Source organism: Stegodyphus dumicola, chromosome 10 (genome assembly GCF_044657685.1).
Source record: "Stegodyphus dumicola isolate Sdum_Otavi_A_Nest chromosome 10, ASM4465768v1".
Taxonomy (NCBI): Eukaryota; Metazoa; Arthropoda; class Arachnida; order Araneae; family Eresidae; genus Stegodyphus; species Stegodyphus dumicola.
The window spans coordinates 157,144,109-157,158,560 of NC_140777.1; the positions used below are offsets into that span (position 1 = coordinate 157,144,109).

At 31.1% G+C, this 14,452-nt stretch overlaps 1 long non-coding RNA gene across 1 annotated transcript; it reads right to left on the minus strand.

The window, feature by feature from the left end:
* Positions 1–5,569: 5,569 nt before the first annotated feature.
* On the minus strand, positions 5,570–14,043 carry LOC146995166 (uncharacterized). Its single transcript, XR_015043709.1, has 3 exons — positions 13,971–14,043; positions 8,685–8,774; positions 5,570–5,715 (listed from the first exon to the last, which is right to left on the minus strand). It is a non-coding gene; the product is annotated as an uncharacterized LOC146995166 (long non-coding RNA).
* Between the last annotated feature and the right edge of the window lie 409 nt (positions 14,044–14,452).

Consider the following 14,452-nt stretch of genomic DNA (forward strand, 5'->3'; position numbering starts at 1 on the left):
ATATATATACTTACAAAACAGATTTTTTAAAAGACAATATATATATATATATACATATATAATCATGCCTAGCATTTTCGCGCATTAAGCTGCTGAAAAATTATCAGTTAAGACATAAAGTAAGAAATTTATAACCAATTTTTCAAAGATCAAAGATTGAAATTCATAAGTAATAAATTTCAAATAATCTTATAAGTGCAAAAAAGAATTGAAAAAAGAACAGTCAATACCCAAATTAAAAAATCAGCGAAATTTAAAGGAAAAAGAACCTAACAGAAGAGAAATTAAGTCAACTTCAATGCTACTTCGTCAGGAGAAGGAACATTAAAATGAATTGAAATCTCTCTTCCACAAAAATTCTTGCTTTTATCTATCCAGAATTTGCCGATAAACCATTTCAATGTATTTTAATTATAATAGTTCACCCGCAAATTCTGGCCCCTCCTCAAAGCAAGGAAAAAACAAAGCAAATTCTAATTAAAATTTTGCTTTTAAATAAAGAGAACTCTATTCAAAGAATTGAAAACGTAGTGAAATAATAAAATACTTTAGTGAAAAATTCAAATCAAAATTTTACCTTGATAAAACAAAGAGCACATATTCCAAAGAATTGAAAACGTAAATGAAATTATAAAACATTAATGAAAAGATTTCAAGAAGTAATTACTCCTTGTCATAATATAACAAACAATAATAATAATAATAATGCTAGGGAAAAAATTCAAATTTGTATTTATTTTCTATCTGAAATTAAAAATTTGGTACCTGCAAGAAATTTCTTTTGATTACACTACGCAATTCAAACGTATTATCAGATAAATTTAAATTTTCAAACTGACATTTATTTCAAATAATTCTAATATGCTGGATTAACCACTAATTAACTTACTTAAACTAAAAATAAATAAATTTTACAGAAACTTTCCAAATATACAGAAAAAGCTTTCAGAGGAGGTCAAAATGTCAGAATAAAATAATTGCAACCTTTTACTTTTATTTATTAAATTTTTCTTTGACATATGTAGAAAAAATATATTAAACAATTTAAAACTTCTTTATTTCCTGCTACAGCTTCATACTTGAAGACATTTCTATTCTAATAAAGTCTGTAGCCTTGGAGAAAAAATAATAGAATCTACCTTCCTCACGGATTATATATGAATCTCAATGATGAAGCGGATTATTTTCTCAGACTTCCTAATTTTCAGCTGCGGAAAAAAACTGTTCACATATAAATGTACTCCACAACAAAGCGATTATTTTTATTGCAAAAAATTTGTAACTGAGGGTATTTCTCTTTTAACAAGTACGAATAAAAGTTACTCAAATCTACAGGGTGTCTCAAAAGGTCGTTGCCAAACTTAACATGACGTTCTGTCATACCATGACAAACAAGATTTGCAAAGGAACTTGTGTCGGAAAATGCGAATGGCGACCGCTAGAGGGCAATGTTCGCAAGCGTAAGAAGAGAAGAAAGAAAGGATGTTGAAAGAGGTATTAATATGACATTTATTAAAGAACATTGTTAAATCATAGAAGATGTTCCATATTCCTTCCATTCGCCAAACTGCATGCTTCACAACGTCGACACAGGGTTTCACAGTCCCGTTCAAAATGGACAGGTGTGTCACGGACACTTTGTGCTGCTTCCGCGACCCTGGCGACGAGATCTATGTCTGATGTTAAGGTCATCTCGTATGTCTGGATTTCATGTATACCCACAGGCATAAATCCAAGGGAGTCAGGCCTCGGGATCGTGGTAGCCATGCGACTGGTCCGCTTCTGCCAATCCAGCGATCAAGATATGTCCTATGAAGGTATTCTCATATAGTACTGCTAGAATGTGCAGGCACACCTTCATGCTGAAACCAGATGTTTCGACGTGTTGCTGGAACGTCAACCATCAGATCCGGCAACACTCTTTGCACAAAATTCCTACAAAAATTAAGTTAGTAAACCGACTCATCCTTCTCCTGCAACGTCCGCGCCTGAAATGAATACACTTTCCCATAAGCCTGAGAAACATTGCCCTCTAGCGGTCGCCGTTCGCATTTTCGGACACAAGTTCCTACATTGTTTGTCATGGTATGACAGACTAGAATGTTAAATTTGGCAACTATCTTTTGAGACACTCTGTATATCTTCAAATCCTTGAATAAGATTTGTATTACACTGGTATACTGTATTAGAATGGTTACACTGGTTGTTTATAGATCTTCTCATGTGCTATTCACATTCGTTTTAATGGTAATAAAAATAATATGAAATTAGACTGCAAATCATTAAAATTAATTCATCTTTCTTCAAATTCTTGTCGTAATAATGCTTTTTTTCCATATTTTTGAGATTTTTCATTTGAAATAATAAAGCAGAGAATAAGATGTAAGAAACGTAAGAAATATTTTGGTCAAGCTAAGTTCCCCTTAATTTCAATTTAACTTTAAAAGGTTTAATGCGAACATGCATGATAATAAGCTTATTCCTTCCTTACATTCCCTGATAGTATTTAAATATCTGGTTGAGTCAACAAGAAATGCTAAATATGTTATCCATGTAGGATTATATAGTTCACTGATGATTTTATTTATTTATTTTAGCGTCATGAAAATTTGATTTCATTCATTAAATCAAAAAACTGTTGTAATACAGTTCCTCGCGATACTGCCTCACTTCACTAACCCACATAGCACAAAAACATCCTTGGGATATCCCAAGGATGTTGCTTGCGGGATATACGCACATCCTCAGGACATCCCGGAATATCCCGCGAACCTCCTAAACACCTCCTCCCGAGTGCTTAATATCACATCCCGGGATATCCTCAGGACATCCTAACCAAGTCCCATCGACAGCGTGCGGGATGTTATTAGGATATGAACTACTTACTACATCCTCAGGACATCCCACAAACCTCCTAAGCACATCCCATTATATCCTAAAAACATCCTATCTATGTCCCATCGACAGCATATGGGATGTTATTAGGATTTAAAGTCCTACTTACTACATCCTCAGGACATCCCGTAATATCCCAATTTCCTCCTAAACTCATCCTCCTGAGCGCTTAATGTCACATCCCAGTATATCCTTAGGACATCCTATCTACGTCCCACCAACAGCGTATGGGATGTTATCAGGATTTGAAACACTAGTTACAATATCCCTTTAACCTCTTAATACATACTCTCAACTGCTTAGTGTCACATCCCAGTATATATACAGAGGAAAATTCCAGTGAAAGTATGTGAAGGTGTGATGATCTAAAACCTACTTTTTTTTACACAGATAGTCTCAAATCGTTCTCCTATGGTTACTATGGAAAAATCAGAAATGTTGAAAATATTTATACAACTTATTTTGTTTTTAAATCTGAATTTGTGAATATATTAAAACTGAGCAAGGAAATTAAAATGAATTATTAATACAAAATATTAAAACTGAAAATTTTGCTTTTATTTTTAAGATATTAAAAATCTTTTGATCATTTTTAAACATCCAATAGCCCCCAAATTGAATTATTCATAATTAAATTATTTTACAAAATCAGTTTCTAATTTCAGTTAATTTGTATTAAAAATTGAATAATAAAATTACCCATTTAATAATCTTTACATAAATGAATCATCTTTCTTTAAAACATGTAAGGAATTAATAGTGTTTTGATGACACTGTTGGGTGTGTATTTAATTATGGCAAAGCACACTAGGGCTATCTGCCTAAGAGGAGGACTTTTTAAGGGAAACTGGCTCGTATACACGTTACACATGGGGAAAACCACGAAAACGCCCATGCAGCCAGCCCGTTCGCGGGATTCGAACCGCGGACCGAACTACCAGTGTTCAGCGACTTTACTGCTCGGCCGCTGGTGGGCATCTGACACTGTTGGGAAATTGTTAAAAGGAATAAATTGTATTTTTAAAACTAAATCAATTCCTAGCCTCAGAATAAATAAATATGTTTTCGTAACATGAGAATGCTGCAGGCTTTTTTATATATTTAATATTTAGTTGTAAAAATTTGACATTATGTTAACAATTCTTTATATCATTCAAAAGGTAACTCAAGAAGCTCTTCTAAAATTCTATCTTTCTGCTCACACAATTAAAAAAAAAAATCTGAAAGGCCTCAGATTTTGGCAGTCACTCAAAGAGGCTAAAAGTTTACGAATGCATAGATTATCAATACAGATGGGGCAGTGGAAATAGCAAAACATTTTATAAGATACTGACACCAGAAAGTTATATATCTTCTATATATTTGAAAAATGAAGAAATATATCATGTAATTATGTAGAAATATTAAAATGTTTTCAATTAGATATATCATGAATTAAATGCATTTTAAATCAATCAGATTAAAAATTTAAAAAAGCATTGTTAAGAACTGTGTGTAATGCTTTTAAATAGCTTGGCTTGTTAGTCAATAATATATTAGATTTTAAAGGTAAATATGTTAAATTTTGCCAAATGGCAAGACTTGAATGAAAAGCGAAAAAAGTTTACGACTGACGATATGAAGTCACATTTCAAAACTAATAGCCCTTTTAGATTAAAAAAAAAAAGTTCTGAAAATAATTTGCAATGGTTCATTGGTATTATTTTACGCAAAATTCAGTAAAATGAAATTTACCCGTTGAAATCAACACCAAATTAAACTTTGTAAATTCTAGCGCATGTTAAAGGTTGTCTCATCCAGAATTTTATTACTAACCGTTCATTTCAGAGCAAAATAAAACAGTAATTGCCATTTATATAACAATCAATATCAAAAATTTAAATCTGCATTTTACGCAACATAGAAAAACTTCAAAAGATCTACTGTTTACCATGCAATTAAGGCATTTTATTCTGCTATCAACTCTACCAATTATTAATTCCATTAAGTATATTCAGTTTACTCTTTCTGCTCAATATATGCAATGTAAAATTTTCCATAAATTTATTAATTCATTTTATTTTGAGGTGAGCTTTTATTCAACTCTCAATGTCAACGAGAATGTTTAGTTCATTTTTTATTCGGTCTCAAAAGAGAAATCAAAATACGTGGATTTATGTACGTGTATTTATGAATCAAAATACATGAGAAATAACAGTGAGAAAAGCACTTCTACCTTAAACTGTGATTATATATAACAAATGCAGTGAATTATAGTTAAAAAATAGTGAAAATATTTATATTTCTGAACTATTTCATATATAACATTTTCAGTTTCGCATATGTGGCAATTTAAGAACTTTTTTACGTATACCAATTTTTTGAAATACCTGCAAATTTTTGTATCTTCAAGGAAGCTTATTCTTTCACCTTTAGTATATAAGTAATGGTAATTTACCAGATAAAATTACTTAATGGGGAATATAGAAAAATATCTAACCACTTACCTTTGTGACTTCATCTGCAAAGAGACTAAAAAAGTAATTCAGCTAAATCTGCTATAATAAATATTTATAATAATGCTAAATTATGCAATATCTATTAATATGACAAATTTTTGTAAAGCTATTTATTTGGATGAAAAATAAACACATTCAGAAATTTATGGCACTATATTATGATTAACAGAGGAAAAACACTTTTCAAAATTCAAAATAGTTTTTATTAATCCAATTTATCACATTTTATTTGAATTCATGAAAAACAATCTTATATCCATGTATTCTTATGTATATAAGAACTCTTGATAAATTGGATCTCTGTCATTGCCTTTCACAGCACCTAAAATAAAAAAAAATAAAAAACACAATTACTATATGTGAATATAATTCATAATTAAATTTAAACAAATGACTATTAGAATGCAAATAAAAGGAAGCATTTAACATATTTTAACATTTAGTACCTATAAACAGAGTAGCAATTATGATTTTTCGATTATAGTAAAATAAACATGGGGGATGCTTTTTAAAATTTTTTATGTCAGAAAATAAACTCAAACCACCAGCTGAACATATGAGCAGTTTTATCAATCAGCCACTGGTAGGTAACCTGGATACTGAATCAACATATACAGTTGCCAAGATAAAGAGAGAAACAAAATTATGATAATCACATCTTACCTATTCATAAAACTATTTTAAATTTAATGTGTAGGCAAGTCCAAAAAGAGTGAGAATGAATTTATTTTGCAACACAAAGTAAAGTCTTGCAGGAGCAAAAAAAAACTTGTCTCGTGAGATTGGCAAGTAAAAAATAATTAACTGCATCTGGTAACATTTATCTGACAACACATAAGTAATTGTTAGCTACGTGCAGAAAATAAAATCTGATCAGGGGCGTAGCTAGAGGGGGGCATCTGTCCCCGGGTGCAGAATCCAAGGGGTGCCAAACTGATGTTAGAACATTTTAGAATCAAATGTTTTCCATCTTGGCAAGCAGTAGGTGGCACGAAATCTTCAGTTGTCCCTGAGCGCTGAAAACCCTACTATGACTCTGAATCTGATCATGTTAATGCAATTTTAAACTTTTGAATTTAACCGCAGAAATTTACCAAAGAAGTACTTGTAACAGTAGTAAATGAAGATGTGGCTAATCTTTACTGTATGGTACACCTTGGTTTCTGTCTGAAAAAAAATCACAAAGTGGTATTGGTTGTTTGTGAAATGTGGAAGCCCATTGCGTCAAATAAGTTTTTCGGTAACCCTAATGTTGATAATGTTGGCGAAAGTAGCCTTTGGGAAAAAAAAAAAAAAAACTTCTTTTTTTGTCAATAAAAAGGAGTTATTTCTGCAAATATTGCCAACGTGCTGTGATAAATTTAGTGTTGGGCTACTTTTTTTAATAGTAAACCTTTTGTACGGTCCCAGGTTTTTGGTTCTTATAATTCTTTTCAATTGCTGTGTTTGGTTGCACGGAAGTGGTATGGTCTTGTATTTTGAACATGCTATTTATTATTTTGGTGTGGGTACCATCGTTTGAGTATGTCTGAGGTGACTAAGAGACGAAAAATTTAATTGAATTGCTTACCTGGAGGATGGTGGTGGGAAGCCTAAACATATGCATGTAAAAAAAAGGTGGAAGCCTAAACATATGCATGTAAAAAAAAGGTATGTTAAAAAAATGACGTTTCATTTATTTTTTTGTCTCTGTGAGTTAATTTTTGTTAGAAGATTTGTTGTTTAATGTTTTTATGTTAGGAAATATGTATTTTTGGTAACTTATTCCTGTTTGTGTATTTTTGGTTGTCTGTGTGTTAAGACAGTGGCGAATTTTTTCTGGTAACTATGATATTTTTAACTTTCTGATTTTCTTAAAGTGAAAATAGATCAATGTGTACATGGACACAGAGTTTATGTATGTCTTTGACTTCTTATTTTGGTTTTGTGTAGCGGCCACCTTGAAATTGGTGCCGATTCTCTCAGGTGACGATCTTGATATAAAAAAAAAAAAAAAAAGAAACGATTCGCCAAGGGTTACAGTAGAGTAAATTTTTACCAAAGATGTTCTACCATAATCACCATTTCAGTGGTTTAAACACTAGTGGAGCAGTATGCAGAGATGAAGATTTGAGTTTTGTTTACACAGCATGATGGTTTAGGCACTCCAGCCATTACAGTGAACAAAATTATAATAAACATAGCCACAATAATTGTCTATAAATATTGATGTATAACACTGCATTAACTAATATATTTCTTATGCTAGTATATACAGAATCCTTAATCGAAGGGAAAATCAGAAGACTGTGCATGCATTTTCCTTTAACTGAAACATGGATTTGACCATACAAATCTCAGTCTTACGGGACATGCTACACTATGCAGATAGACAGTAAAAAGTGCTTGTGTTGTTTTTATTTGTTAGAGGTATGAAATAAATATACTTCTAGATTTTAATTTTTTCTTTTCTTGTTTTACATTTGGATTACCTATCAAAAAGTAAGGAATTTTGATATTATTACAATATCGGAGTTAAAATAACAATTATTGGACATGTTAAAGTAATGAAAATTTTAAATTAGGTTAAAAAGTAACCCTTAATGTGACATATTTTTGAATTAAACTCTATCGACATTAAAAACAACAAAACGTCCCTCTTTAGTAAGGACTTTAATTAACTAATTTTAAATACGGAGCTATGAATGAATTTTTTCCCTTGCACGTTATAATAACTGAAACAAAATTACTCTGATACAGTCAAAATTCCTAAATGCAAGTACATAAAATTTACTTTAGTAATTTAAAGAGATGAGACACACTGAACACATGAATAAATTTCTATCAAAGAATAATTTATTAAATTTGGCCCGTTCCATAGTAAACTTTAACCATTAGATTACATTATTACATCATGTTATCAGTTTGAAAAGCAAGTCATATGCCAGATCTTGGATGTAAAAGAAATGCACAAAATAATATACAGATTATTGAAAAATGATGTATACCAATGTTTATAGATATGATTAAATGTAACAGAAAATTTACTGTCACAACCATATTTTTAAGTGAAATGTATTATTTTAACATTTTACAATATTTAAGGTATGGCATTAAATGCAACATTATGTGCCTGGATATAAGTTAGTAAATTTAAAAAAAAAATAATAATAATCAAAGAATGTATGTCATGAAAAATTTCAAAAACAAGCAGAATTTAATTTAGAAGACCTTTAGACACTTATTATAAATAAATTTGAGAATTCTTCACCCAAAATTAAATTATAATTAACTAAAACCAGTTTGACTGACCTTCTACAAAATCTTTCAGCTGCAATTTTTTCTAGCTTGAAAACCAAATTCTTCTCCACATGGTAATAACATCTTAACCAGTTGAAATTCCTGCAGAAAGTTTGATAACACAGTAATAGAATTAATAGAATAGAAAAATTAACACAAAAGTATAGAACATCATTTAAACTTAACATTATTACAAATTTTGGTGCTTTCTGACTATCTGCAAAGCTGTGAAAATTGGCAAAATGGTTAGTTTATGGTTCATATCTACTGCTCTGTTCACAAGTAGTAATTCAAATAAGCACTTTATAAGAAACAAGAAATTTTAGGATGCACACACACAAAAATATATACATTGGGTCAATATTCACATATTTTTCATCCAATGGAATACTATTCAGAAATAAAGATTAAATACAAAGCATGTAAATACATGTGTGTGGTATGCATATTCATAGTTTGCTATTATTGTGTGCATACTCTTGCTGTTTTAGCATAAGTTGAAGCTGTGAGGGCAGATAAGAAAAGATTGCCCTGACAATAGTATCTCAATTGTTTAGCATTGACATTTACATAGCGCATTAGAAATATATAGTAATATATGTATAATAAAAAGATAATTGCATATTATTAATTAATTTTTTTAAATGCCAAACTTTAACAATTCTTTCACATATAATTAAACAGAATTCTTTCACATGAACATCTAAAATCCATTCTTAACTAAAGAATAAATAATAAAACCATGTAAATTTCTTATCAAGCCCATTATTTCCGAAATGTCTACTTCTGAAAGTTCCCAGCATTTCTCAATATAGACTAGAAGAGAAACACGCTAATGTGACAATCAAAACCGTGAAAAACAACCTTATATTTAGCGTAGGTATAATGAAACACTCAATCGATTTCGAGGGCAGCTAAAGGTCCCTCCTCATCAGGAGAAAGAAATACATAGAAAGAAGAAAATAGGAATCACAGAAACACGTGGTGCTTATCAGCACTGCACGTCGTTATAACTAGATTTTTAATCAGAGTTGCACTGGCCGCCTACTTTTACTGAGCCAGGCTGTCTGATCAAGCATAAAGAAATATTAGCGAAGTTAAAATAGGGAGCGAGGGGCAAATGCACATTACGCTCAAAATCTGAACTTCAAATAATGGAAATCAACCACTGAACGGATTTTTATACCCTCTGGTAGTACCATGTGCGAGGAGGTAACGCCATCTATCGGCAAAAATAATTGAATTAAGACAGTAGAATTTTAAAGGCATTAGGAAGGACTGGATTGGACTTCAAATCCTTAACTAAACTTTCTAAATCTTTGTGAATGTGAAAAGCCTCAAGAAAATCCAATTCGCCTATGGAAGAAGCCTTTTGGATGATTTTTGCAGACCCAAAATCAAAATTATGGTTAAAAGTCCAGCTATGATACGCTATTGAAGACTTGTTAATTTCCCCTTTTTTGACATAAGATTCATGTTCCTTGATACGAAACTTCAACGCTCTTTTTGTTTAGCCAATATATCTTAAACCACACTGACATGATATACTATAAATTCCCCAAGAATTCAAGACAGAAACGCAATCTTTTAGAATCGAAGGGTGAATTTTATTAATAGGGGAGAAACCGACTTGAAAATTGAATTTCTGGAGAATCCGTGCAATTTTATAGCTAACAGAAGGATAAAATGGAAGCACGACAAGGTCATTGATATTATTTCTAACAGTGGAATGTCTTCTTTGATGGGAATCTGAAATTTTTTTTTTTTTTTTTTTTTTTTTGACGGCTTTATCAATAATCACGGGAGAAAATCCACGGTCAATCGCAACTGCTCTCAAATAATTAAGTTCATTGGTAAGCAAAGATTCAGAGGAACAAACTTTTAGCGCGCGGAAAACATAATAGTAAAAAGAAGCCATTTTTTGCTTAACAGGGTGGCATGACTTGGCATGGGGTGGTAAACAAACTGCAAAGGGTTTACGGTACACAGTGGTGCTAAAATCGGTTTCATTGCGGATTATAAGAATATCGAGGAAGGGGAAGGAATTGTTGGATTCAATTTCAAGAGTGAATTGGATGGCTGGATCAATTGAATTCATAATAGATAGAATCTCGGATAAATCCTCTTTATAACCGTCAAAAAGTGCGAAAGTGTCGTCAACATACCGAATCCAAAGACGAAAAGATAATTTATCAAATAATTTCATCTCAAAATAGTGCATATAAATGTCAGCAAGTACCGGACTGAGAGGATTACCCATAGCCAATCCTTCAACTTGACGAAAATATGCATATTTTCGTCCCCTTCCTCGATATTCTTATAATCCGCAATGAAACCGATTTTAGCACCACTGTGTACCGTAAACCCTTTGCAGTTTGTTTACCACCCCATGCCAAGTCATGCCACCCTGTTAAGCAAAAAATGGCTTCTTTTTACTATTATGTTTTCCGCGCGCTAAAAGTTTGTTCCTCTGAATCTTTGCTTACCAATGAACTTAATTATTTGAGAGCAGTTGCGATTGACCGTGGATTTTCTCTCGTGATTATTGATAAAGCCGTCAAAAAAAAAAAAAAAAAAAATTTTCAGATTCCCATCAAAGAAGACATTCCACTGTTAGAAATAATATCAATGACCTTGTCGTGCTTCCATTTTATCCTTCTGTTAGCTATAAAATTGCACGGATTCTCCAGAAATTCAATTTTCAAGTCGGTTTCTCCCCTATTAATAAAATTCACCCTTCGATTCTAAAAGATTGCGTTTCTGTCTTGAATTCTTGGGGAATTTATAGTATATCATGTCAGTGTGGTTTAAGATATATTGGCCAAACAAAAAGAGCGTTGAAGTTTCGTATCAAGGAACATGAATCTTATGTCAAAAAAGGGGAAATTAACAAGTCTTCAATAGCGTATCATAGCTGGACTTTTAACCATAATTTTGATTTTGGGTCTGCAAAAATCATCCAAAAGGCTTCTTCCATAGGCGAATTGGATTTTCTTGAGGCTTTTCACATTCACAAAGATTTAGAAAGTTTAGTTAAGGATTTGAAGTCCAATCCAGTCCTTCCTAATGCCTTTAAAATTCTACTGTCTTAATTCAATTATTTTTGCCGATAGATGGCGTTACCTCCTCGCACTTGGTACTACCAGAGGGTATAAAAATCCGTTCAGTGGTTGATTTCCATTATTTGAAGTTCAGATTTTGAGCGTAATGTGCATTTGCCCCTCGCTCCCTATTTTAACTTCGCTAATATTTCTTTATGCTTGATCAGACAGCCTGGCTCAGTAAAAATAGGCGGCCAGTGCAACTCTGATTAAAAATCTAGTTATAACGACGTGCAGTGCTGATAAGCACCACGTGTTTCTGTGATTCCTATTTTCTTCTTTCTATGTATTTCTTTCTCCTGACGAGGAGGGACCTTTAGCTGCCCTCGAAATCGATTGAGTGTTTCATTATACCTACGCTAAATATAAGGTTGTTTTTCACGGTTTTGATTTCTCAATATATTATTAAATTACTAAACTAAGCATCAATGATCGTCATGTTCGCTAATGTGGCAATATCTTTCACACTTCTTTGTTATCACAAGTAACAAGTAGGCTTCAATAAATCTTTAACTGTTACATGCTACTTTTGTCTAAAATTTGTACAAATAATAAAATTAAATGAGCTCTTTATAATATGCTCAAAGAAATAATTTTGTATGAAAATTTGTATGTTATATATTGGCCTGATTAATGATTCAGGAAATAATTTGCGTTTTCAAAGTGCTTCCAATAATTCAAATTTCAGCTTGTATCAAAATAAAATCTATAACACAAAGATAAGCAAATTTTCTTATGAACAATGCATTTTAACATTATTCAATCACTGGCAATCACACAGTACTGATTGCTTCAATAAACATTACTGTAACTGTGTTATTTAAAAGACTGTAATGTTTTAATTATTTCCTTAATTAAAACATTACAGTCTTTTCCTCCTTCTAACACCAAAAGAAAACCCAGATAAGAAATATAAAAATATCAGTAAAAATAAATTATATTATTGAACATTAATTACACTTATGCATATATTATTTTATTATAAATTATTTCAAAATCAAAGAAGAGAAGGGGGAGAAACTTTAATATTGACATTTCTAAAATGATATAAACATTAATCATTTAGTACAGTTTGTTATTTCAGGCAAAAAGAATTCACTTTTCTGGATAGCATTTATATTTTCATCTCACTTTCAATGAAACATTAAAAGAAATGCATATAATTTAAACACCAGTTTACTTTATTTATCAGACAGATTATGTCAACTCGAAAAAAACCTATCGGTAAAATTCGGTAGTAATAATTCTGAATGTTAGGCAACTTGCAAGATTCAACAAAAATTATCAATACTTTTATTATAATGACAATACTACAGTAACATGAACATAAAATTAAACTGCATATAACTATAAAATAAGCCAGCATATAATAATGGTGCATTGGTTTCTAAAACAATGGGCTTGATGAAAAACTACATGTATTATAGTAGCTATTCATATTCTTCAGCTTTCCTAATATTCTCATGTTCACTTTACATAACTAAAGTATCTAAAATACAATAAAAATGCAAACAGTATTTATGAGAAAATGTTAATAGCAATCATAAGCATTTGATTGAATGACCATATTTTGTCTTCCTGCAAGTCGAATCTTAAAATGATATGCAGTTTGAAAAATGCTTAATCCTTTTATAAAATATTCAAAAAAGATTAAAAAAAGGTACTGTTCTGTTATCAGGATCGGGTTCAGAATTTTATTTATGTATGCTTGTATATTTGTATGTTTGTGTGTCTACATATACACATCTATGCACATACTTACGAACACAGGTTCATACATTTCCGATTCTGGTCCCAATAATAGAACAGTACCCCCAAAAAAAGTTGAATTACAAACTAGATTAAGATAATGTTTCAACCATACATATTTTGGACAAAACAATGCAAACTCTTATTTTTATACAATTGTTCAAACTATTTAACATAAATTTATTGCTGCAATAAAATACTAAGCAATCTGATCACACATATTATTTTGAAACTGAATGCATAAACTAGACTAAAAAAAATTCAGTCATAAACATTTGGATAGCAGGGCAAATTAGATATTTGAAAAGACAGCCAGCCATTGAGATACACGTAATTCACGTTAGAATGGTAACAATTCATAAAGCTGTGAAACATTTAACTGTCAAAATGACATAAATTCGAAAAGCAAAAAAAAAAAAAAACATACAAGTATTGCAACTGAACTTACCTTTCATGCAACAAAAAATATCCATACAAGTTAACCTCATGGCGCAGCCATTTTGGATTTCGTTTCAAATCAGACAGATGTTTACGGATTTGCGGAAGAATACGAGGAACTAGTAGTTTGCCGGATACAATATGCAATGACGCGAAAGAATATAGTTCTGTAGAACTTCCTACATTATTCCGTAATAAACAGTACTATTTCCTAATTTTTTTCTTTATCTAATTAATTAATTAATAGGGAAATAGTTAAATAATGCTGAATTCATTTTTAATGAAATGTAAAATTTTGCATGTATGGGACGACCACCTTCCATCCAATATTTCTGAGAATATAAACAAATTTTGGAATCTGAGAGTATCAGTAAATAAATATATAGAATATCGCCTCTCAAACGACCACTTCTGAAAGTGACCAATAATTCTGAGATTATAAATAAATATTCATATTAAGCATTATTTCTATAAGACGACCATCTCTATATA